This window comes from Vanessa tameamea, chromosome 4 (assembly GCF_037043105.1).
Source record: "Vanessa tameamea isolate UH-Manoa-2023 chromosome 4, ilVanTame1 primary haplotype, whole genome shotgun sequence".
NCBI lineage: Eukaryota > Metazoa > Arthropoda > Insecta > Lepidoptera > Nymphalidae > Vanessa > Vanessa tameamea.
In genome coordinates this window covers 2,351,946-2,375,778 of record NC_087312.1, presented here as the reverse complement: position 1 = coordinate 2,375,778, position 23,833 = coordinate 2,351,946, and the positions used below count along the sequence as shown (strand labels likewise).

The window sequence follows — 23,833 nt, the reverse complement described above, 5'->3', positions numbered from 1 at the left end:
AAATAAAATGTTCTTAATTGACATCCATAGTATGCACAATGACACGTTATTTTGTACGAAATATGCATGTAATGGTACAAACTGAAAGAATTGCTTTGTAAAGACCTTATCGTCAATGCGGTTATTTAATGGAAAATGTAATTACGCTCGAGTGCCTTCAAAATGCCTCGGATGATTCATCATTTTTTTCGCTTCACTTAAAAGTTCCGGCCCACTAACGCATAGTTCCTTGCGTGATGTACGTCTTTTTTCCCTGTAGCGCCACCGTTGAAAGAAATAGTGGCGAAAGTTCAACTGGAAGGGCTGAGCGCGGTCGAGTCGTAACCAGTAAGGCGTAGAGACGTTGGCGTCATATGATATATTTTTAAATGTCCCATAATAAAATTCAGCCCGAAAAGTGACGATTTTGGAGGATTCTCCGTTGTTCTTTGTGATATTTCTGTCGTTTGGAAATGAGGTCAGTAAAAACCAGCGATATTCAACTTGTCGTCTACAGATGCTTGAAACTTTTAGAATTTAATCGACTTATTCTAAAAGTCAGTGATAAAACTATGTATCATGATGAAATCACTGGACAAGTCGCAAATTATATTAGCACATTAATTATACACTTAACATTTTATCTAATGTAAATACATTCAAAAGTAAATATTTCAGTCGTTTTTCTTAATAAGCCTTTCTTACATTGCCAGTAAATCTAATGATTGATTTGGATGATTTGAATTAAGTGATTGCCCTTTATCGTGCAATATTTGTGAAAAATATACTAAGAATAGGTATTAATCCAAAACACACTGAAGTGGATTTTCAGATTAGAATTGATTCCGGCATTTATAAGTTTCTTCACGTTTTCCTTACCGTCTAACACGAGATGCATTGTAAACACAAATGCACCACTTTATGAATTTTGCGTTTCCTCACCCTTGAGTTTCAGTTAGAAGTCACCAATTATGTCCGTTAACTCCAATTGCCAAAGAACATAATTATGTTCTCAATCATTATTACAAGAATTTACCAATTACACTGTTGCTCACAACGAAACTGACAGCTTTATTAAATTTGTATGTTTTACACGTGTTTCATTAATTGAAAATAGATCTTTGCGTCGAATTTTCAGCTTTGGCATTAATTATGTAGATGTTCCATGATATGCTATTTGTTTGTCTGCCGTTAATTTTATATCGCTAAATGTGCTTCATTCATTAGGAATCTGTTACGAAGCGTCGTTAACACGGATTATACTTTTTTTCTGTATAAGTAACATTTTATTGCTCTATTTTATTTGTTTACGATTTTTATGTTCAAAGCACGAGGAACTAGTGTGAACAGGCATAAAAGGGACTATTTAATTAATCCTTCAGATTTACTAATTAGGTTTTAAGGGATATGAACAAAAATATCTATCTAAAAATCAGGCCGAAGCAAATTAATGAAGTAATTTTGCTGGTCTCCTGTACTTTATCAATTAAAGTCACTTGTTTGATTATATTACTAACGTTATTCATTACACGAATCATAATATATCGTCTACCTAAATGTGTAAATACTATCAGATCAACATCTGTTTAATCACCGAAGACACGTTAATCTTCAGACACAAAAATAATTGCATACTTCTCAAGATAATAATGTCTCTCATTATTATCTTAAGAATACACGACTTTGCTATTTTAGGCTATTCGCCAGTGACCGTCACTATGATTAGAAGGGCAAGATATTCGTTTAATTAAGTATAGAACCCATTACATTTTACGGGATACCTCAAAATCTATATTCGTAGTGAGGTTAGATGGAAGTTAGAATTGGTAAAAATTTCAAAACGTTTCCAGGTAAACTTGATCTACAATGTGGCCATTTTGTGACATTGTTCTACGTTCTATTCAGGTCAGTGGCGCAGTGACGCCGTTGATGACACAGGGTCTGTTTTATTGTTCACTTCGCATTTTACATAATGAATCTTTGTTTATTTTTAAATCATATACATATATAAACGTCTATTTGAAATCCTTATGAAATAAATATAACAATTAAGTTTGAATTATGAGAACGATAGCTAGATGACTAGTATGCTTATTATGTTTAGCTATCAAATTATTTATGGCATTTTAAGCTCGTTACTTTTCGACTTTGGAATATAACTCGGCATCATCAAGCGATTGATCAATCACCATTATTGCATCCATAATATATACGAAGAATGTTAACTATATCTATAATTATAAATTAATTTTAAACTGACTGACGCACATCTAAAACTACCAAATCAAGATATCTGAATTTTGGAACATAGGTTTATTTTATAACGTAAGCATCCGCTAAAACTAGTATTTCAATTTTAAAAAGAGAGTGAAGAAATTGTGAGAATCTTATATTTTGCCCTAAGAAGTTGGGCGGAGAGTTAGTATTTCATATAATAAGAATTTACCACTATAAAAATTTGGTTGTGACTTCCTGAAAACTCGCGCTCACGTGAAAAATTCAAATAAGGGGGACAAAAAAGAACCTTTTTAGTAGTCGGTTCAAAGTAAATAATAGGCAGGTACATAAAATAACTTAAGAATAACATTATCTGTTTAAACAGAAAACCCCACTTGATACGACCGCACTACAAAAAATAATTCACTCTGTATTCGTAACACGCAATTCGACCATTAGCTGACGTGTCAATATAAACTATTGTTATTTATAATTCGTCTATGTTTATGAATTGTTTAATTTTTTTTAAGCGCTCGTCGAAACATTTTTTTTTATATTTCATATCGTACGTTATATTTTTTAATGATTAAATTATTTTGCTTTTTTTATATTTTTCATTTTTAAAAAAAATCTAATACAATTTATATTTATAATTTAAAACTTGTATTTTTTCGTCCGGATTACACATGACGTTTAAAATTAAAATCTTTGTAAACCGGGAAATGTAATTCTAGAAAAAAGTAATTAATGCGAGGAAAGAAACTTGTGGCACAATTTTTAATATTTTCATTTATTTTAGTATAAGATCATTAAATTTTTCATATTTAATCTATCGTCTTATAGAATTAATTCAAACCTCGAGCTTTAAATGCCTCGAAGCGTTTCACGATCGATATACTATGATTTAATTGAATCAGAACAAAAAAGTTATAGCCGTTCTTGATCAGAATTTATTACCCAACTTCGAACAAAAAATGTCTTAAGTCCTCTTAAGGATGAACTATAGTTTTAGATTTTTTTGCCTTTTCAATTAAACATTCTGGAAATAAAGATTTAATCTCTCTTATGTTATCTATACATATAATAATTAAATTAATAACAACGTCGGCGACTGTTCCTTCTTTGATTCCGACGAATGCAAATATGATTTCGAATTGCAAATTTTTATCAATAATTCTGAATATTCATTACTTAAAAAATCCGAATGGATCTTGAAATGGTATTTTACTGTTTTGAAGCATTTTCCTAATTAGTAAGATACGAACGGACCATCTGTTGCTAAGTAAGCAATGTCAGGGTCATTAAGCATGCAGTACAATGCTAAGGCGCCGTGAACCGTGAAACCTAAGTTGTTATATCCCTTGTGGCTATAATTATACCGATTCACTCGCCCTTAGCTCCGAAACGAAACAAAACGTTATCACTTGGTGGTAGAATAATTCAACGGTGGTCGTTCAGCTAATTGCACCAAGAGTCCTCTGATTCTTTCATTTCTCTTGTTATTGACGTACGACTCATATTCATAAACAACGTGCAATGCTCTGTAAATGTAATAACAATATTTATTTAATGCCACTAGTTCGACCTCGATTCTGCTTTTTGAAGTACAAGTGTCTGATCAAATCAAGCCGACGTTTTACGACGAACACAAATAGATGCGCGTGCTCTTTGTCGAGGAGCCTCACGCTTTTACCGATGCCGATTGATGTGTTTTTACAAGTCGGTATGTTATTTAGGATTCGAATCGGCCCTCTCATCGTCCAGTTTTGATTTATTTGGTATTCGAATAATTTCTTGAATTGAATATATCGATCGATATATCGGTAGATTGTTTTATTTGATCGTTCTATCATGTGATTTTATTTGCTTAACGTTCTAAAGCGTAATATGTTTCTTTTTTAAAATTTAAACGTTTTATATAAAGTTGAATACTAGTCCGTATCATCTTAAAAGATCTTTGAAAGTATTTACCAAGTGTCGCTGCTTTAGTTGCTTGAATATTTCGATATTTTTACATTATTGTTGGTCGATCTGGATCGACATTGTGTCTCTAAAATCGATCGTATAAATGATAATATAAGTCTTACTGAAGGTTCTTGGATAGTTAGCCAAACGGTGCGACGATAGTAACACTTTAGCCAAGAATAGAACAACGGACATTTGGCAGATGACCAGCTCGATGGCCAGACGATATCGTAAGAGGAACAATGGATGAAATTGGCGCCAACGTGATTTTAATTATATATTAATACTAAAGAATTGCTTATTCTAATATTACATAGGAAACAGAAGGCAATTTGACGAATCATATTAACTTAATATTTAAATGAATTACTGAAACTTATAACTGATCTTGACAAATATTTCCAACAGGTCTAAAAATTATAATATTATAAATCATTAAAGTAAAATTCTGTATGATGGTTAAAATTTCGTACATAAAAACCATCATCATAAACAAAACATTTTATGTTTTACAAACGACAGAACAAACGGGTCATCCCTCCATTGATCCAAGAAATAGTCATAAAACCGTTTGAAGTTGATTTAATCCCGTTCTAAAGTCATGCTAAAATATGAACATCATAACTTTACTACGTTCATAATCAATGTCAACGTTAGTTATTACGCGCTGTTACGTAAGCGGCTGCGCGTACGCCGGCGACCCCACTTCGTCGCTTTCTATACGCTATGTGCGACCTTGAATTACGTCACTTATGCCATTAAATAATAAGCCGAGTAGATGTGTGAGGGCTTTGATTTCAATTATCATACATCTTAATATTGTTAATAGTTTTCGTTTTAATTTTAATTCGTTATCTGTTTCTTAATAGATATTTTCATGTGTTTTTTTTTAAGTTGTGGTACATAATATCGTATGAAAATATTACGTTCTAATTTCAATCTGTAAAAATATTTTTTGCATTTTTTTATAAATAATTTAATATTAATTACATTATATATTAACTAACCAATAAACAATGAAGGTATTACATAGCATTTTATCAAAAAGATATAAAATTGTACAAGAAATAAGCGTTCAATATTTAATCAGATAAGTAAATTTGAATTTGGATGTATGCCTTTATACATGATATTTATAGATGATACAATAAATCAGACACAATAATTTACTAAAGATAAACTATATTGAGTAATTTATTCGATTCGAATAAACATACGTTGAAAGTTTCAAGGCCATAATATTTCGTAACGCAGTAAAAGTAGCAGAATTCGTATGAGTTAAATTGCGAAAATAACACTTCATAGTCTCCATACAATGAAGCAATAACTGTACAATACTAAATTGATTCGATTTGGCTTCAAATATACGATTTTGACAGTTATATGTTTGATAAATATGTCATCAATTATATCAATTTAATTAATTCTGAACTTTTGTCGTTATTCTGGACGAAATATAATTTTATCATAACAGATCATGAAATTCTTTAAGGAGTTAAAACCGTTTTCGTAGGTGGTCGTATTAATACCGGTATCGTAAATTGTGGCCTGTTCGAGCGAATTGTTGAATCGGTCATTTGTGCGTCTTTAATCTGATCAGTACGATAGTCTGTCGAAGCTTTACGGTATATCGCTGCTACCGGTGGTCGCAAAATACGATCGTATATAGACGAATGGAGATTCACCACGATGAGTTTATTTGGTCTGATCGTGTTGGTCGAATGGTCATGCGTTAACGGAATGAGTAATGAGCCACGTATATTTCAGCGGGAATCAATATCGTTACCACTTGTCCGTGCACATTGCGTGGCAATAAACATTCGGTTCAATGTGTGCTAACTCTTGTTAGATTTCCTATTTAACTGTTCGTTTATTGTGTAGCCTCTTGAGGTAATAATCACATCCTAAGAATGTTCCATATTCTGAATTCAATGGTGCTCTTTAAAATCGATGTGTATAATTTGATTATATTGATAATTGCGGATTTAAATCCATCTTTCACGTGTACTTTGAGTTTATAATTCATCTTGTGCTCAGCGGTGAAGAAAAATATTCTCAGGAAATCTGCACCTGGCTTGAAACTTGACACTTTGCTTGGAACTTTTTTACTTAACAAATCGGATTATGTCCGAAAAATATTGACATAGATCTGTTTACTATTTCGAGTTTGCATTTTATATTTATTGAGTAATTTAATATAATAACTTTGTATTTAAAATATTTCGTTTCAATGTTTATTCTATAGAATGAAATGTAAAATCAAATTGAATTGCACGCGTATAAATGTCGAAACGTCCAAAATATTAAAAACAATGATGCAATACATATTTTTTACAGTATTAAAATGTGTCTGGTTTATTGTAAAAATAATAGCTTAAATATTTAAGACTAGTATTCGCCTACGGTTTTGCTCGCGTTTTAGGGAGTGGTCGTAGGTCCTAGGTTAAGTCTATGTGCTTCTTTGGGCTTCAGACTTGTTTCATGCCAAGTTTTATCAAATTCGTTTTAGTGGTTTAGCCGTCGAAGCGTAACAGACACACAGACATACATAGTAAACGACATTCGCTTCATCCTCACTAATATTATAAATGCGAAAATGTATTTATTTGTTTGTTATCCTTTCACGTCTAAACTATTCAACTCATCTCATCTCATGAGATCATCATCATAAAAATTTGCAAATACATCGTCTGGCGCACAGACAAGGATATAGGGTATTTATTTATTTTATATTATAGGTGAGAGCCGAGGTGGCACAATGGTTAGAACGCGTGCATCTTAATGATTTCGAGGTCAAACCCAGGCAAGCACCACTGAATTTTCATGTGCTTAATTTGTGTTTATAATTTATCTCGTGCTCGGCGGTGAAGGAAAACATCGTGAGGAAACCTGCATGTGTCTAATTTCAATGAAATTCGGCCACATGTGTATTCGACCAACCCGCATTGGAGCAGCGTGGTGGAATATGCTCCAAACCTTCTCCTCAAAGGGAGAGCAGGCCTTAGCCCAGCAGTGGAAAATTTACAGGCTGCTAATGTATATTATAGATAGGAAGACGGACAAGTGGGCCACCTGATGGTTAGTGGTACTGCCCATATATTTGCGTCTTAAGAAATATCAACCCTCCATTACATCACCAATTTGCCACTAACCTTGAAGATGTTATGTAATTCGTGTTATATAATTATCACAGTATTATTGTACCGTGTTACAGATATTAGAGATTATAATTGTAGATACTACATACGAAATTCTGCCACATGTGTATTCCACCAACCCGCATTGGAGCAGCGTGGTGGAATATGCTCCATACCTTCTCCTCAACGGGAGAGGAGGCCTTAGCCCAGCAGTGGGAAATTTACAGGCTGATTATGATTATGTACATATATCTTTTGTATTTGCACCCGATTCCTTATTTATATTTATCTCACGGTGATGGTTGTCTGTAAAAGATTGTTTAAATCAATAAGGTCGCCTTTGTACACTCGAACTCGACTAAGTTTATTTCTATTGAACGTCTTTTTCTTGTGCAAAGATTTTTTCTTTATTGTGAATAAATGGTTACACTTGATTAGTTTGAGTGAGAGTCCATTAGTGTTTAAAATTTGTGAACGCAATTGATCAATTTTCGCGCCTTTTCATTGACTCAGCTACTGAAACTTGTTATTTATAATTAGAATGGATGCCGTCGAGCTAATGTCTCACTTGGTGTTCACCTATGGCACATTAAATGTAAAGCTACCGCTGGTTCCGAGTGAAACCGGCATGAAATTCAGTAGTTGCGAGTCCTGGGTTACTCTTAACCAAGCCCTAGGCTGGGTTAAGAGTAATCAGGTTTTTCCGTCGATAAATTATCAGTAGGAGTCCCGAGTCAATAAATTGACAGTGCTTACACCCTCGTGCCTTGGGACAGCACTCCAAAAAGTTTTGCGCTTGAACTCTATTCGGGTCAGATTTTTCATTCGATAAAATTATGAGAGTGTATGTGAGGTAGGGAATTGATAGTGGACGTGTGATGGCACACGAATATATTACGAATTACGAATATGTGTGTATTTAGTATCTCTTAAGATTGGTTGCCGAAAACGAATTAAATTATGAGCACCTCATATTCATGGATATACTTCGTCTACCGTGTATGCTGTTACAGATAAAATTTTCTTTCTTTGTAATTGTAATTAACGGTATAATTACCCACACAAGCTTACTTTTCCCATATACGGAAAAACAGCAATTAGGAGCATTACTCTTTGGTAACTGAATAGGTGAAGGCGAGTAAGTAACCATTACTCAGATAAGTCGACTTTACTAATAACTAATTATTGAATCGACGTTCAAACAATTTTAAATATTAGTTCGTTACAAACAGGCAATAATCTTACATCTGTTTTGGCTGATTTAAATACATTCAAATAACGTGTCTTTCGTCATTATTGGCAAATATTACGTCAATTTATAATGATTTTTTAACTTATCATTAATATTTGCATGTCACCTCTTAACCTCGTTCGTGATTCAACATAATTGTCTTCTATTAAATATTATCATAATTCATGAATTATCATATTCATTATACGAGTACATCTGCAAAACGTCGGCACGATTTATTATAATAGCCACTTTGCAATTCTCTATTTGCGTTGTTTACCGGAAAAATAAATCATAATATTATCCTGTTCTTTATAACCGTTGACATCGTCGGCTATTTTTCTATAAAGTTTTCTTTTGAATATTTCATACCTATCTCAAAGTGCGTACGCAAAATTTTAAACAATTCTTTTGATTTATATTCCCAGTCATTTTTTATTCCACAATATTGTAAATATATTATATGAACTCTCTTATTTAACTAAGACCAGTATACAAATATCAATGATAGGCATTTAGCCAAGTAATCCCATCGGGTTCGTTCATAATCATCCATCTTTGCATCGCAATGCAGAATTAGAACACTTATATCCGATCATGATTTGCTTTGCGTCAGTGAATATTCTGTTTACATTGGCTTGGTTAACTAGTACAGTACAATAAGACTAAAATGGCAGCTGTACATATTCAATCCTCATCGGCACTAGATCGGCATCGCCGATATAGTGAATAAAATTCAATATCTTATAGAAAATAGATTATTATCTAATAATCTATTTTCAAAATTATTATGTGTTCTTTAAAATTTTAAATTATAACTCCATTTTTTATCTTTGATGACTTAATAAAGTGTAGCTCTAGTTGTTCAATACTCTACGCAACTTATATCTCCAATATAGTGAATCAGATTTAATAATATAATACTTTTATTCCATTTTGAAAGAGTTATTTTGTGTTCTGAGATATTTGAAATTGGAATTCAATCTTTGTTGTTTTTAATGACGTAATAAATTAAGTGCTCTTTAAATTGCTTGACATTAAACAGGTCAAAAAGGTATTTATTTATTTATTTATTTAATATTTGGGAAACAAACAGATATAAAATATAATCTGATTACATAATACAATTTAAATATCACATTATCCAGCGAAGTTTCCACCGATTGATAAAACATAAAATGCACTCAAATATTTTAACAAATTTTATTTGCAAATTTGACAAATTTTAGATGCATCTGAAACAGTTCTTTTCCGCATTGCTTATAAAATTAATTACGCTCAGTAATTTTGTAAGCCACCATTATCTTCATTCCATTCGTAGTGCTCCTCCAATTTGATTAGAACATTTATCACTGAACAATTGGTATGTTTATCATCGTGCTATTTGCTTTCTTTTTGCTTCGCCTTTGCTAATTTAAATAACTAAATTTATACTTTTTAAAATTATAGCACATAAAATTGTAAAATTGTGTGAAAAATCTCAATAATTACACCATTTTATGAAATTATTTCCTTATAAAGAATAGTAATTTCTAGAATCTTCTAAATAAATTGACGCCTGTGAAAGTCGATCATCACAGAAGCAACAAAATTGGTATTCTCTCATCAAATAAAGTCATTGTTAGTATTGCATGACAAAGACTATACCGTTTCAGTTTTATTTTCGTCATAAGTCTTTGACCCTCGTAAAAGACCTAAATGAAACTACTCCATGCAAATACACCATTCCATCGGTTATAAGCCGCCCGATTGTAATACAGGCAGTATCCAAGATTGTACAGAACACCCGGTGTATTATGTTTTTGGCTGCATAACAATATCTCGTAATACATAAATATTAATAAATTGAAATCATTTCCAGTGACTATATTTATCTTTCATGATTTATTTCTTAGCTACGTTCGTTAAGAATGTTCTTTGCAATTAGTTACCTTAAATTTAATAAACAATCTCGTAGCAATTATTAGTTTCAATAGTTCAATTTATTTAGTTACTTTGTGTGGTTGGAAATGAATCATTGGCTGAATGTTTATCTTTAATGAATCTGCAATGTGAGATTTTAATGATAACAAATCATAAAGAATTTATAAAGATGAACCAGCATTTTGCATAATATAATTGTCTGCCGTGGAGATCTGCATAAATATTTCACCAACACGTGTAAGCCCATGTAATATCTTTCGTGCAGTTGGCTCGCTGCCTCGTCTCATGCATCTTATTGTTATATATTTTTGCACATTTGACGTGAGAGATAGTAGTTGTAAAAGAAAAGTTTATAGCTGAGGACAAACAAAAATACACCAGCGACATATGTATATTTAAATAAGACTTTCTTGAGCAATATAATAAAAAATAGAGGTCGAAATGAATTTAACGCCTTTGTTTTTTATTAGGTAGGAATAATTTAATAGTCAATTGGCTTCATTGTCAGCTTATTTATCTGTCTTTTTTTTTTATTTTCTGAATTTTCTTTTTTATATAAAGATGAATTGATCTGGGAGGAGATTAAATAAGTTCAGTATAGTTTTAGTGATTTTAATTTTCATGCCACGGTAGCGTGTTTCGTCTTGTAACAAGTTCTTGTATAATAATATGACCCATTTGGCTCAGCGACGACTAGTCCGTCTGCCAAGTGAAGGATTTGATTTTCCGCGACAGCTCGAGTATTTGTTCAAATTCATTTGTCTTCGTCCGAATATCTTATTGTTGATTACATTTTGGCTTACCAATTAATGTCACAGTTAACTTTGTATTCGTTCTTGGTTTACTACTTCACGTCATATTATTTCTTCGAAATGTAGACAGTTATAAATCTTTAACGTATAAAATTAATGCGAAAAAATTAAATAGTTTATTTAAATTTCTCTGTTCGTGAAAAATATTGTCAAGAATACTGAGAATTACTTTATGTTTGTATAACAGCTGTTATGACTTGTGTCAATGGTAACTATTGTAAATGATATTTTTAATAATGGTAAATTATTAATGGTAAATAATGTACCTAAGTTCATTCTCAGCTGAACATTCTCATTAATTATAATGAAGAGTAGACACGAATGTCGCTTACTAACGCTTATTATTAACCTTGCAAAACCAGTTACCGTTCAAGAATCAAAGTGTTTAAACGAAAGCCATCGCGTCAATATTCTCATAAAATATTTATGGACACACAAATATGAAATGTTTAGATGGTCTCGTCGAATGGTCATTAAAGTATTGTATGGAGTATCTTATAAACTGATTTATTGTTTATATTTATATGTTACAGGAATAATCAAGTTGCCGATCAATAAACAAATTGGACGACTTTAAGAATATATTAAATCGACACATTAACCAGTTTAATGTGAGACTTTATTACCACTTCTTATTCAGTTAGTCATATTCCATTTTCTCCATATGTCGAGTTCGTCCTGTGGAAATAATTTTACAAGTATGTTCACCGAAAGTACTTGTGAATCCACAACCTTTACTTTTTTCAATCCTACACTTCGGTTGGCCAATTTAAATGGTCTGTCAATAGCGAATTCTTCAGCATCTTTATATTAACGTAGGAGCGTGTGAACGTCTAGGATTTTTTTTACCAATTTGCCGCTACCGTCGTTACGAGGAATTTCATCCATCTTGGAATAAAATGTGGTATTTTATCGTAGCTACTGCTTGATATAAGACACGTTTTCGTTTAAAATTCAATATTAAATTTAAAGTTTATTTACATTTCATGCGATTTTTAAATTCTCTGCTTAAATTTATTCTTTGTTTTGAACGCGTTGTCGTCAGTCGTAAATAAAATACAAAATAACATAGAGATATAATACTTTAGAACTTGTAGTACGTGAAACAATAGATAATGTTTTAAAGTACGTCTGGAAACAGAAAACCGTTTCCTATAATACCTAAAGGTCGGGTTACTAATTTTACTACGAGTTAAGCTCACACCGAGTTAGTCTCGAAAGCTAGTTGGGTTTACCTTGACACTATTGTCTCTGGTGATGATAAACTCACAGTGTATAGACGTGTAGTAAATTTTTTTTGAATTATTCTTTTGTTGATCAATTTCGCCTTCAAATCGATGGCGATCTTATCAACGGAAATGATTTTACGTGTTTGGTTTCACGTTATATCAGAAAATAGTAATTAATCCTTATTGCCATCGACAATACGAATTTCGATACGACTCTTTGTAAGACTGACCTAGACGTCTTTATTTGGTGGTAGGGCTGTGTGCAAGCCCGTCTGAGTAGATACCACCCACTCATCAAATATTTACCAAGATATTTGACCAACAAGCAGCATTTCTTAGTATTGTTGTGTTCCGGTTTGAAGGGTGAGTGAGCCAGTGTTACTTCAGGAACAAGGGACATAACATCTTAGCTATCGAGGCGTATTGACGATGTAACGAATGATAAATATTTCTTACAACGCTATGTCTACGGTCGGTGGTGACAATCAGGTGACCCATTTGCCAGGCCGCCTACCTGAATCATAAAAAAGCCGTAGCTATCTTACAAGAATCTACCCCAACCAATAATACCAGGTTCTGTTGTCTTCTTGGTTTAAAGGATGAGTGACATACTTGGCGTCTGGCGATACATTGACTTGTGCCACAATTGCAAGTCTTATAAACAAATAAATACTTATACTGTTTTGAAGTATTTAATATTGCTAAAGTTGGGTTTTCATGGGTACGCCACTCCGAGGTCTCGGGTTCGATTCACGGCCGAGTCGATGTAGAAAAAAAAGTTTATTAGTTTTCTATGTTGTCTTGGGTCTGGGTGTTTCTGGTACCGACATTACTTCTGATTTTCCATAACACAAGTGCATTAGCTACTTACATTGGGATCGGAGTAATGGATGTGATGTTGTCCAATATTTATTTCGTTGAAATATTAAATAGTAATTTGACATTACATAGTACAACATAAAATTACAAAACAAAGTAAAATCTTCTAACATGGATGAAATTATCTACACCTGTGTCGATTATTTGTTAACAATGTTAGTCGGTAATATACCATTCAGTCCGTGCTCCTTTAATCTCATTCTCGCTCAAGGCAATGTATTACTATCACATAGATGTTATGAACAAACTCACATGTTCCTTTTTTTTGTTTACAGGTAAGTTCATTGACTAGAAGCCGAGTCTAAAACGAGTTACTGCGGCTGGGAATAGAAAAATTTGCAGCTAATATCATATCTGTATCAAGCTCTCCACCCGTACGTACTATCATTAGTATTTTTTTTTTGTCTTCGCCTTTGATGTCATGCGCTTCTACAATCGGATGTGATAATAATACTGGTTCATTATCTGCATTTAATCTTTATTCATTAGTTGGAAAAATAATTAAATTAAATTTGTTATCTTAATCTGAATAATTTGCGAATGCAATTGCTTATGTTTTCGTTTTAGATTAACTGCGTGGTATTTTAACTTCAGAGTAAGGCATTTCTTACTGACGAACTAATTATTAGTTTATTTATATGGGGGTATAGTTTAATAACTAGTTTTGTCAACTTGTCTCAAGTAACCCACTGCAAGATTCCAAATATGAAGATGAAATGAATATTTCTGAATTTGAAATTACAACTCAATTTTAAATGGCTAGTGAATTAATGTGCCTCTGAACGCATTTTATTACATTTGTTAATCAAGAAATAATTGATAATATTAATTGTATCGAACGATTTGTAAACAATCCAACGTTAATATATCAATCACTTAACAGAATTGTGGGGAATTAGTTATTCATTCAAATCAATAAATCAAAGGGTCGATTAAACTTGAAACGTCTAAATAATTAGAAAACGGTTTCAAGAGACCGGCTAAGAGGTACGCTGTCGAAACTTCCGACCAAGTTTACGGACACTTCTGTTACCGGAGCCTGTAGCTGACATACCCTTGTTACGAATTAATTTTCCTACTATATCATATTGCTCCGGCCCGACTTTCATAATTGAACAAAAAGCTTTATCGGATTACGTTCGACCGTTAGACGAAATATTATGACATCGTATTTGTTTCGGAGGTTATGTACTTTTGTTCTGTTTACTTCAAATTATACACAGATAGTAAAATATACATTAAACCCACAATAACTTGGTCGTAATAAGGGTAGGGAGATAAAACTCGGATTTAAATTCTGATCCTTTGAGCTATGACGTCACTACTCCCTAATCTTAATTGTGGGGGGAGGGGCGAATTATAACATATAGTTGATATGTAACTTTAAGCACAGATTAAAAATACGTCATGTTATATTTTAAGGTGATCAAATAACATAAATACCTGATTAAAGCATAGTACAATAAATTAAACACTAACTTACAGTTTTTAAAACGCTGATTAAAGGAAGGTTAACTAATTTCATTTTGATTTCAACGATCAATAGCTATTGGGAGCCGATGACGCAATAGGCGACCAATGAGCGTTTAGTAATGGCGGTAAGTTATAGAATTCAGTTTGCAGTCGCAAAATAGAATACTACATCATTTGATTAAGAAATATATTCCATCAACACAATTTAAATTAATTCAGATTTATTGTCTTGATATTACGTTCAAATCGTTTAAAAACCTACGTCTTACTGGTGATTTGTACCCGTCTGGGATATTGGAAGTACTTAGTTTATATTAGCTTCTACTGGTCGCTTCATCCGCGTGTTAGGAGATGAGCAAATGTTGGGATCACTTGGTGGTAAGTATCACCCATTCATTATATGTTTTACCGTCAAACAGCAATACTCAAAATTGTTGTGTTCCGTCCAGCGTAACTATGGGCAGGACATCTTAGTTTCCATAATTGGTGTTTTTTTTTATGGCATTGGTTGGCAGACGAGTATATGGGCCACCTGATAGTAAGTGGTCACCACCGTCCATAGACAAAGGCGCTGTAAGAAATATTAACCATTCCTTACATCAACTATGCGCCACCAACCTTGGGAACTAAGATGTTATGTCCCTTGTGCCTGTGATTACACTGGCTCACTCGCCCTTCTAACCGGAACACAACAATACAGAGTACTGTTATTTGGCGGTAGAATATCTGATGAGTGGGTGGTACCTACACAGACGGGCTTGCACAAAGCCCTACCACCAACTAAAGTATTGTAAGGAATGGTTACTGGGGCGACTTGCCATCGAATAACCCATTTACCCGTATGCCTGCCTATTTAATAAAAGAAAAAAAAATAGCTAAACTTAATTAGGCATATTTATACTAGGGTATAGATTTTTATGTTTCAGTTTATATTTTGTTTGTCTATGATTATGTCGTGAATCGCAAATTTCACTGCACATAAAACAAATTTTACTCAGTTACAACCATTGAAAAGTTTATTAATAGCCATAAAATAAACGAAGACAGGAGCTAAGTCAGTGAAGAGACTCCCGTAACTCCGACTGGACATTTGGATGGCGAGCCAGTGACTATTAAAACTGTACCTAACCATTAAAAGAGCGATTATTAAAGTTAGAGCCGCAACTTACAAGTCCTAAAAGATTTTAATTAGGTACTATTCTATTTAATGTTTCCTGTTTTGAATGTATCGTTTTGTATACCAATTGCTTTGACGTGAAATATTTATATAATAACATATAAATTTACTCGAAACTCACCAAAGAAAACGATTTTCAAATGTCGTGAAGGTTTTAACAAGTAAGAAATGATGTGATTTCTTGTAGAATAAATCTCCTTTGATTCTTTTTATTATGCTTTAAATTAAGCATAAAATACCAATCAACTGAATTTGTTTTTCACCAACCCGCATCGGAGTAACGTCGTTGAGTAGTTCACACCAGCGAACCCTCTCCTCAGGGAAGAGGAGTCCTTAACCCGGCAGAGGAACATTAACTGGCTGTTACTAGTAATTGAGATCCGTTAATTAGCAAATAATTAAATTTCCGACTCCACAAAGTACATTTACTTTGTGGAGTCGGAAATTAAATTAAATTAAATTCTTCCTGGACGAAGTACTTTTTTCTAGTATAAAATTACACAAATATTTTTAACTTTGTCATTAAATAAATTTCATATCCTATAGTAATAAATGTTACTCATAGAGTAATCACTTATTATAAATGCACGGAGTGAGTGACATAATAAATAGTAACTACTGAGATTTTTGCCGGTTTTGCTCAGTAGAATCTACATTCTGAGCCGCTAGTAGCGTTATATTTAACCTTGTATGACATGATATGATATGACAATAGCCGTCTAAGAGCCTACTTGCCTAACTGATTGTGGTTCTAGTCGCTAAAAATTATAACTGGACGTTGCAAATATCAATATCGGCATTTTTTTTTTTAAATATGTTTTAGAATATATTTAAAACTACTAACTGTACTTATTTTTCTAAAATAATCTTCTAAGATAAGTTAAGCATTAAGCATGCCTCACGTGAACCGGTTCGTTCTGAAAACTATTTATGTTTACCAGTTTGAAGTATAGAATTTCAAATGAATTATTCCTAAGGATAAATCGTTGAACTAAGAACATACACAGACCGTCCAATAATAATCCCATAAGATCCTAGACTTCATGGTTAATTGTGTAAATAAATCATGTGGTCAGTGCATTCCCTAAGAGCAGGAAGTACTTTAGAAATGCTAACATTCACTGGTGGTAACCCACAGAATCGATATGAAAAAGTTGTTAGAATTTAAAAGAGGCACCGATAACTGAGAAGTTATGTGGAAGCCGGCTGTCATAGTATGGGCATGTAATGCAGAGGAGTGAGGACCATTTTGTGAGGAAGGTCTTGGCTTTGACGTGGATGGATCTCATCGTCAAACATGTTAAATTAAATACGTATACGACTATAGTGTTATGAATATTATTTTAAAGATATTTCAAAACATTTCTTTATTACATAACTTTGTTTTTCTCGTTTGAAACTTAATAACTTTTATTGATGTTGCTGTGAACTGGTACTTTTTTACACAACACGGGCCCATATAAATGTTAATGTATCACATATCAAGCAAAGAAACAGCGAACACAGTTAACCGTTAACCTTTGCTTGAAGATAATGGACGTATTAAAATGTATTAAATTTAATCAATCAAAAAAAACGACAGGAGAATAATTTCGATTTTTTTGTCAATATACAAAATTACTGTAATGATATATAATAAATAATTGAATTGATGATTTAACAGCTTCATATTAAAGATTATCAAATACTAAACAATGCCTACTATATACTTAACTGTTTTCAGTCTTTACAAACATCCTGTATCTAAAGTTGAAACAAATAAAAGTAGTACAGTTACGGAGCCGCAATATCGCGACATAGCTTATGGGCGAAAAAAAAAAACGTAATTGAAAGTCGAGCTAAAGCGATTACCGCATCGTCGGAAAGTCGTTAGTCATTTGATTGATGTCATTTCCATTTCTCTCTGTTCTGATGATCAGACAGCCACTCAGCTGCCGTCTGCCGTTTAAGGCGATTCCACACCTGCCTACTTGATTTAATACGCTCGTTAGCTACTATGTGGGAGAATTATACCATGAACTCGACACTGAGTAAATTTCATACTCGTAATGAAAAATTTGCATTTTTTCATAACGTTTGCATAATCATAAAGCTCATTTTACTATCGTCAAATATTTTTTTTACCTATAATGGATGTCTATAGGCTCTACGTAAAATGCTTGAAGCGAAAATGTGTTATCTATATTTAAATCTCAAAGGTAAGTAAGAACTATCGTATGAATCCACCAATGGGAAATACCATGTCAAGAGGAATTCATTTATAGAACTGATAATTTATAAAAATGAGTTAACACCTTATTTTTCTTAGATAAGTAAACATTGAAAACGTTACTCTTATTGAGCTTTCTCAAAAGATTCGAATGCTACTACATATGATATACAGAAAACCATTGTGAAATTTCAAAGAGTTCTATGCGACCTCAACTATTATAATAATCATGACACTTAAATTAAAGGATACGCGAATTAAAATCGCATAACAACGTTAATTTTCAAGATATTACGTGTGCTTTGATTTTCTATCAATGGTGCATAAAGGAGTAAACACAAAAGTACTTTTAACAGTTTATAAGAAATTTAGGAGAAAACAGGTAAACTGAGTTCTTATATAATATAAACAGGTACAAAATAAAATCTAGTCATATATTTTTTTGAAATTTATCAAACGATTCATACTGAAAACGCACTGATTTATTCAACTTACTGCTGTCGAAGCAGTGGCGTGTAGTACAAGGAATATAATAATTACTTCAATCCTTCTGAACGTTTAAATGCTATTTGAAATTAACGCGTACATACGTAATTATTCCTCGACTCCGTAATGGTAATGTACAATTTATTATGAATTTTTTACATATCTTCAATTTCCGCATCCATTAGTCAAGATGAACTTGCTGATGTAACGAATAATGTTTGGATTTTATTGTAATTAAACTTTGGACGAAAAAATATCATATATCAAACACAAATAGAAATCCTGTGGCATAAAGAATTTTGTTTTTACGTAAAGCTGAATCGAAAACCGCTTCCAATCTTGAGATACACATTTTTTTGCACGTGTTAATTTCAAATTTGTGTTTACTTGTTAGCTATATGGTTGCAAATTTCAAGGTCTCAGCTCCAAACTAAAGTTCGAGAAGTTTGTAATGTTCACAGTCTCAAATATCTCGCGAAGCACGAGAAGGCGTTGGTTTTACATATGAACTGTTTCCGATCGTACCAGATTTCCCGCGCACTGATTATGATAGTGTAGGGCTTTCCCTACAGTCTTCTGTCTTTCTGCAAAGAGCATCTATGTTTGAGCACACATATTATACACCGAGACCGAAACCGGTCACGTTGCCATACAAGCGCGAATAGCTCAGGAGAATCTTCGGTAAAACATCCTCGTGTGATCTATTGGACTATAACTGCTGAATGAGCGAAGCAAAGTTAAGTTAATAAAATCTACCCATGTCATATACATAGTTATGTATTCGTTGCCGTAATTATTGTGTGTGTAAGACGTAGAACGGTGATTTTTAATGGTAGATGTAAAGGTTAAACGTTTGATTGCGAAATATTTAAGTAATCTGAATGTACCCTTCTTAGCTTATCCATACTTCTCATCTAATAGCATATTATCTGGGCGGCATGTTATTTGTGCTTACTCTAAGCCTCTCCTAAGCCTAAGTTGACTAAACCCAATACTGAGTGTCCGGGATCTCTGTTATCAATGCATCAGTACTCCTAAGGCAAAGTGTCTATCGAAGCAACTTGAAATCCTGAGCAAGTCCTAAATAGGATCTATATATATATATATATAGATAATACGCATGTATTCGTAACTGATATCTCTTATCACATAACGCTATGAGCCACTGAAGCAGAAAGTTAATTTGCAACGTAATCAAATTAGGCCTCGACACACTAGACCAGTGGAATTGAACTCAACTTGTTCGGAATTGTTGCCGCAAATACATTGCATTTTTTACAACATGTGTTTATTTATGCTGCGATTTTTTTGGGCCGTTTACCGTAAGCTATTAAATACCTTTGACCGTTTAAAATAAGGATCATTTTTAGTCGCATTAGCACGTACTTTATTTTATGTTTGGCTCGAAGCAATTAAAAATCACTTGGCGCGGTGTTTATTGTAAAGATGTTTTTACATTAGCAAATATTATTTAATATTGTTTAGTTTGTGAATAAGTTGTATTTATTTCATTTATATTTTTATTTGAAATGAGTAATGTTGTGTTTAGTGTCCTATTACCTACGATAAATTCAACTTTGGTTTAGTGGTAAGCCTTTTCGGCTGTAGATCGTAAACCATTCTGTTCGAATCAAAAGTTATTGGCATTTTTGACAAATAATTCTCAATAGGGCGGCTATTACGGTTAGAGAAAATGTTGCAATCGTTAAATCAGTATTGTGGAGTATTATCTTACTGTTAAGGTCCATAATACTGATTTATATTTTTTTAATTTGATTTGATTTGATTTGATATCAATTCGCAACAAATGTTTGATAGCAACAATGGCTTTTCTCTAACCGTAATAGCCCAAGAGCTATAGTGCGGGTTAGGAATTATCAATGTTATATTCTCTTGCCTCGGAAAGCTCTTAAAGTTATTAGTCATACTCCTGATATCTCCGGTCGTGTCGGATTTCCTTCCTACCGGTAGATTACGAGATTATTTAATAGCCACCCAATATTTGTAATACCACTGCTTTTAAATCTAGACCTTTAAAGCAACATCTATATCTACAATAATAATTCAATATGATATCGCAGCGACGTCTATAAAAAAAACAAGACAATACGGTGCAACTAAATGTAACCATACCCTTACTAGCCCAAGGTTTGAAGCTTCCAAGCAATAAACGATTACTCGACTGCAGCCTTGAGTGGAAACTTAATGTTCCACACAGATTCTGGTAAATTACCGGTAATGATCTCCGAGATATGTTAAATCTTTAAAGTTCGTGTTCGAAAATAATTACAGATATTATTTTTATATAAAATGGCAACACTTAGACGTCGGGTCCCGATGATGAAATTATGATAAAGCGACTTCTCAGTAAGTCGACACAAAAGCAGCCACTTCGTTTATTCGTAATTTATTATATAAAATACTAGCCGAACCTGCGGCTTTACCCGCGCGAATTTCATAAAAATATCTAGAGCACACAAACCGTCTCAGCTCATTTTACCCCTTCGAGGCGTGAATAAAAAAAGCTTACGTCCTTCCCCGAAACTCAAACTATTTCGATATCAAATTTCATCCAAATCGCTTAAGCGGTTTTAGTGTTACGAGGTAACAGACAGAGTTACTTTCGCATTTATAATATTAGTATAGATTGTATTCAAAATTCAAAGAGCCGAGATGGCTCAGTGGTTAAAACGCGTGCATCTTAACCGATGATTGCGGATTCAAACCTAAATTCATCTCGTGCTCGGCGGTGAAGAAAAACATCGTGAGGAAACCTGCATGTGACTAATTTCAATGAAATTCTGCCACATGTGTATCCACCAACCCGCATTGGAGCAGCGTGGTGGAATATGCTCCAAACCTTTTTCTCAAAAGGAGAGGAGGCCTTAGCCCAGCACTGGGAAATTTACAGGCTGTTAATGTATTCAAAATTACATTATTATAAAAAGGTCCGTCATATCGACACGAGAATTAAAAATACAAAAGAGTTCCAATATAAAACACATATGTACCTTCGCATTGCAACATTGCATATGTCGGTTTATCGTTGGGTTGTGTAGATACATCATGTCTCAATACGAACACAATCAATGAAATCTTAATAAATTTGTATGAACTTGAAATTCATTTTAATTATATCCTTGGAATTGCTAGTTGGAATAATTAAAAACGTCTAAAAATCTAAAACAAAGTCGGACCCGGTTCAAATTAATCTTGTCTAGACTCCTTTTCGTTCTATTCATTAAACATCAACTTTACTTAATTGCAAGAAATCAATTATGAACATATCTCTAGTATAATTATGATATGACAGAAACGTTTAAAAAAAATAAAACATTATAATATGAAACCTGTTTTTGATTATACAGCAACAACGAATAACTTCACAATATTGAAAATAAAAATAAAAAAACGTACAGTGTTCCAGACACTTACCAAGCAGTTATAGCAGACTAAAGAGATGTTCTTAGTAATCTCTTAAGCGTATATTTTATTAATAGCCATCATAACATATTACGTTTATCACTTGAGGCTAAATACGCCAATACGTGAGTGCAATAACTAATATCTTAATAGTACATTAGGTAGAAATGAGTTTTATTATTAATTGCATAATTACATCATTCTAAGTCAATGTTTATTTGTGATATTATAGATATTTATATTAAGTTCCTTTGATATATAATGTGTTACTAAAGATACAGATACATTTGGATCACACAATTTTACACTGACAATAATTACGTAATCATCGACTTAGATTCTACCTTGCTAATAAAAATAGTGTTGCACTGTTTTTGAAAAGAGATGTCGTTAGACATTGATGTGACGATTTCAAGGTCATCGCAACAATCATTGATAATGAGAAATTTACCAAGGTTTGAGGAGATAGAAAAATATGGTGATCATTCTGACGTACACAATATCTTAACTAAACTAAAACTTACTATCGTCTTCAAATTCAAAAAAAGAAAAAAGATTTAATGTAGTTAAAAGGAGTTAATGTAGTTAAAATTAAAAGTTCTGTGAAATAGGCAACGTTAATAGAATATTTATTAGTTGTCGCGCAGTTAATAATGCTATTATTAAATAAACTCTCGCTAAACAGCCATGACAATTAAAAAAAATAGAAAGCAAAGATGTGAATGGTGGCTATTATAATAAACTTCACAAGGTATCATTTTAAGAGGATGTATTATGTGGACAATTAAACGTGCAGTAGCTGCTAGATGCTATTAGTCCTCTAGGATAACGAATTAATCCTTTACCGCTTCATTTTCATCCGTTATACTTTTTAATTATCTTTCCTTTTATTAATTTTCTTCTGAGGTTAGTGTACCATTTATAACTACAATTTTGTTGTATGACGTATCTGTTTGAGAAATAAGTTTCCTATATTTTCAACTAACTGTTGATTCAGTAACTAATTCAAGAATGGATTTCTGAACCTTTATGTAGCATTCCGATAATCCAACTCGATTAGACTAATTACATATGAAGCCACGCAATTAAATAAAAGTTAAATTAAAAAGTTCGATGATCAAATCAAATCAATCAAATCAAAATATACTTTATTCAAGTAGGCTTTTGAATCGTCATTTAACAAACTATTTATAGTAAAGCTACCACCGGTTCGGAATGTAGATTCTACCGAGAAGAACCGGCTAGAAACTCAGTAGTTACTCTTTTTCAACATCTAAAAATACAGTGATGTTAGTTAAATACAATTATACATATATGTATGTTATGTCTCCTGTCTGGAAGTCAACAAGCATTAACTCCACGCTTTTTTATCATCTTTATAATCTTGTATCGAATAATATGCCTTCTTGATCAATGTATTTTTTACAAATTACTTGAATCTATGAAAGGGCAAAGTTAAAAATGTCTGTCATTATGTAAAACAAACACGTAATAATGAATAACGATCGATTACAAATTACGCCATTGATCCATGGCATCCGATACAAGGTCTTTGGTATAATGGGTAATTGAAAGCAAAGTAATGAGGATGATCCTTGACACGGTGATAATTAGCTGGCGAGGTCATGAGGAACCTTTTTTCTCATCACAAGCTTCTCTCGCAAACACTTAAATGAACTCCGAGACTAAATAT

At 32.8% G+C, this 23,833-nt stretch overlaps 1 protein-coding gene across 6 annotated transcripts in view; it reads left to right on the top strand.

Annotated features, from left to right (window-relative positions):
- LOC113395415 (pseudouridylate synthase RPUSD2-like) overlaps positions 1–23,833 on the top strand; it is a 405,111-nt gene that overhangs the window by 282,064 nt on the left and 99,214 nt on the right. The window contains exon 2 of one of the 6 annotated variants that reach the window (XM_064220615.1): positions 13,648–13,746. The exons of the other annotated variants lie outside the window; for them this stretch is intronic. The gene's annotated coding sequence lies outside the window, so the exon portion shown is untranslated. The remainder of the gene's footprint in view (positions 1–13,647; positions 13,747–23,833) is intronic. 6 annotated transcript variants of the gene reach the window in all.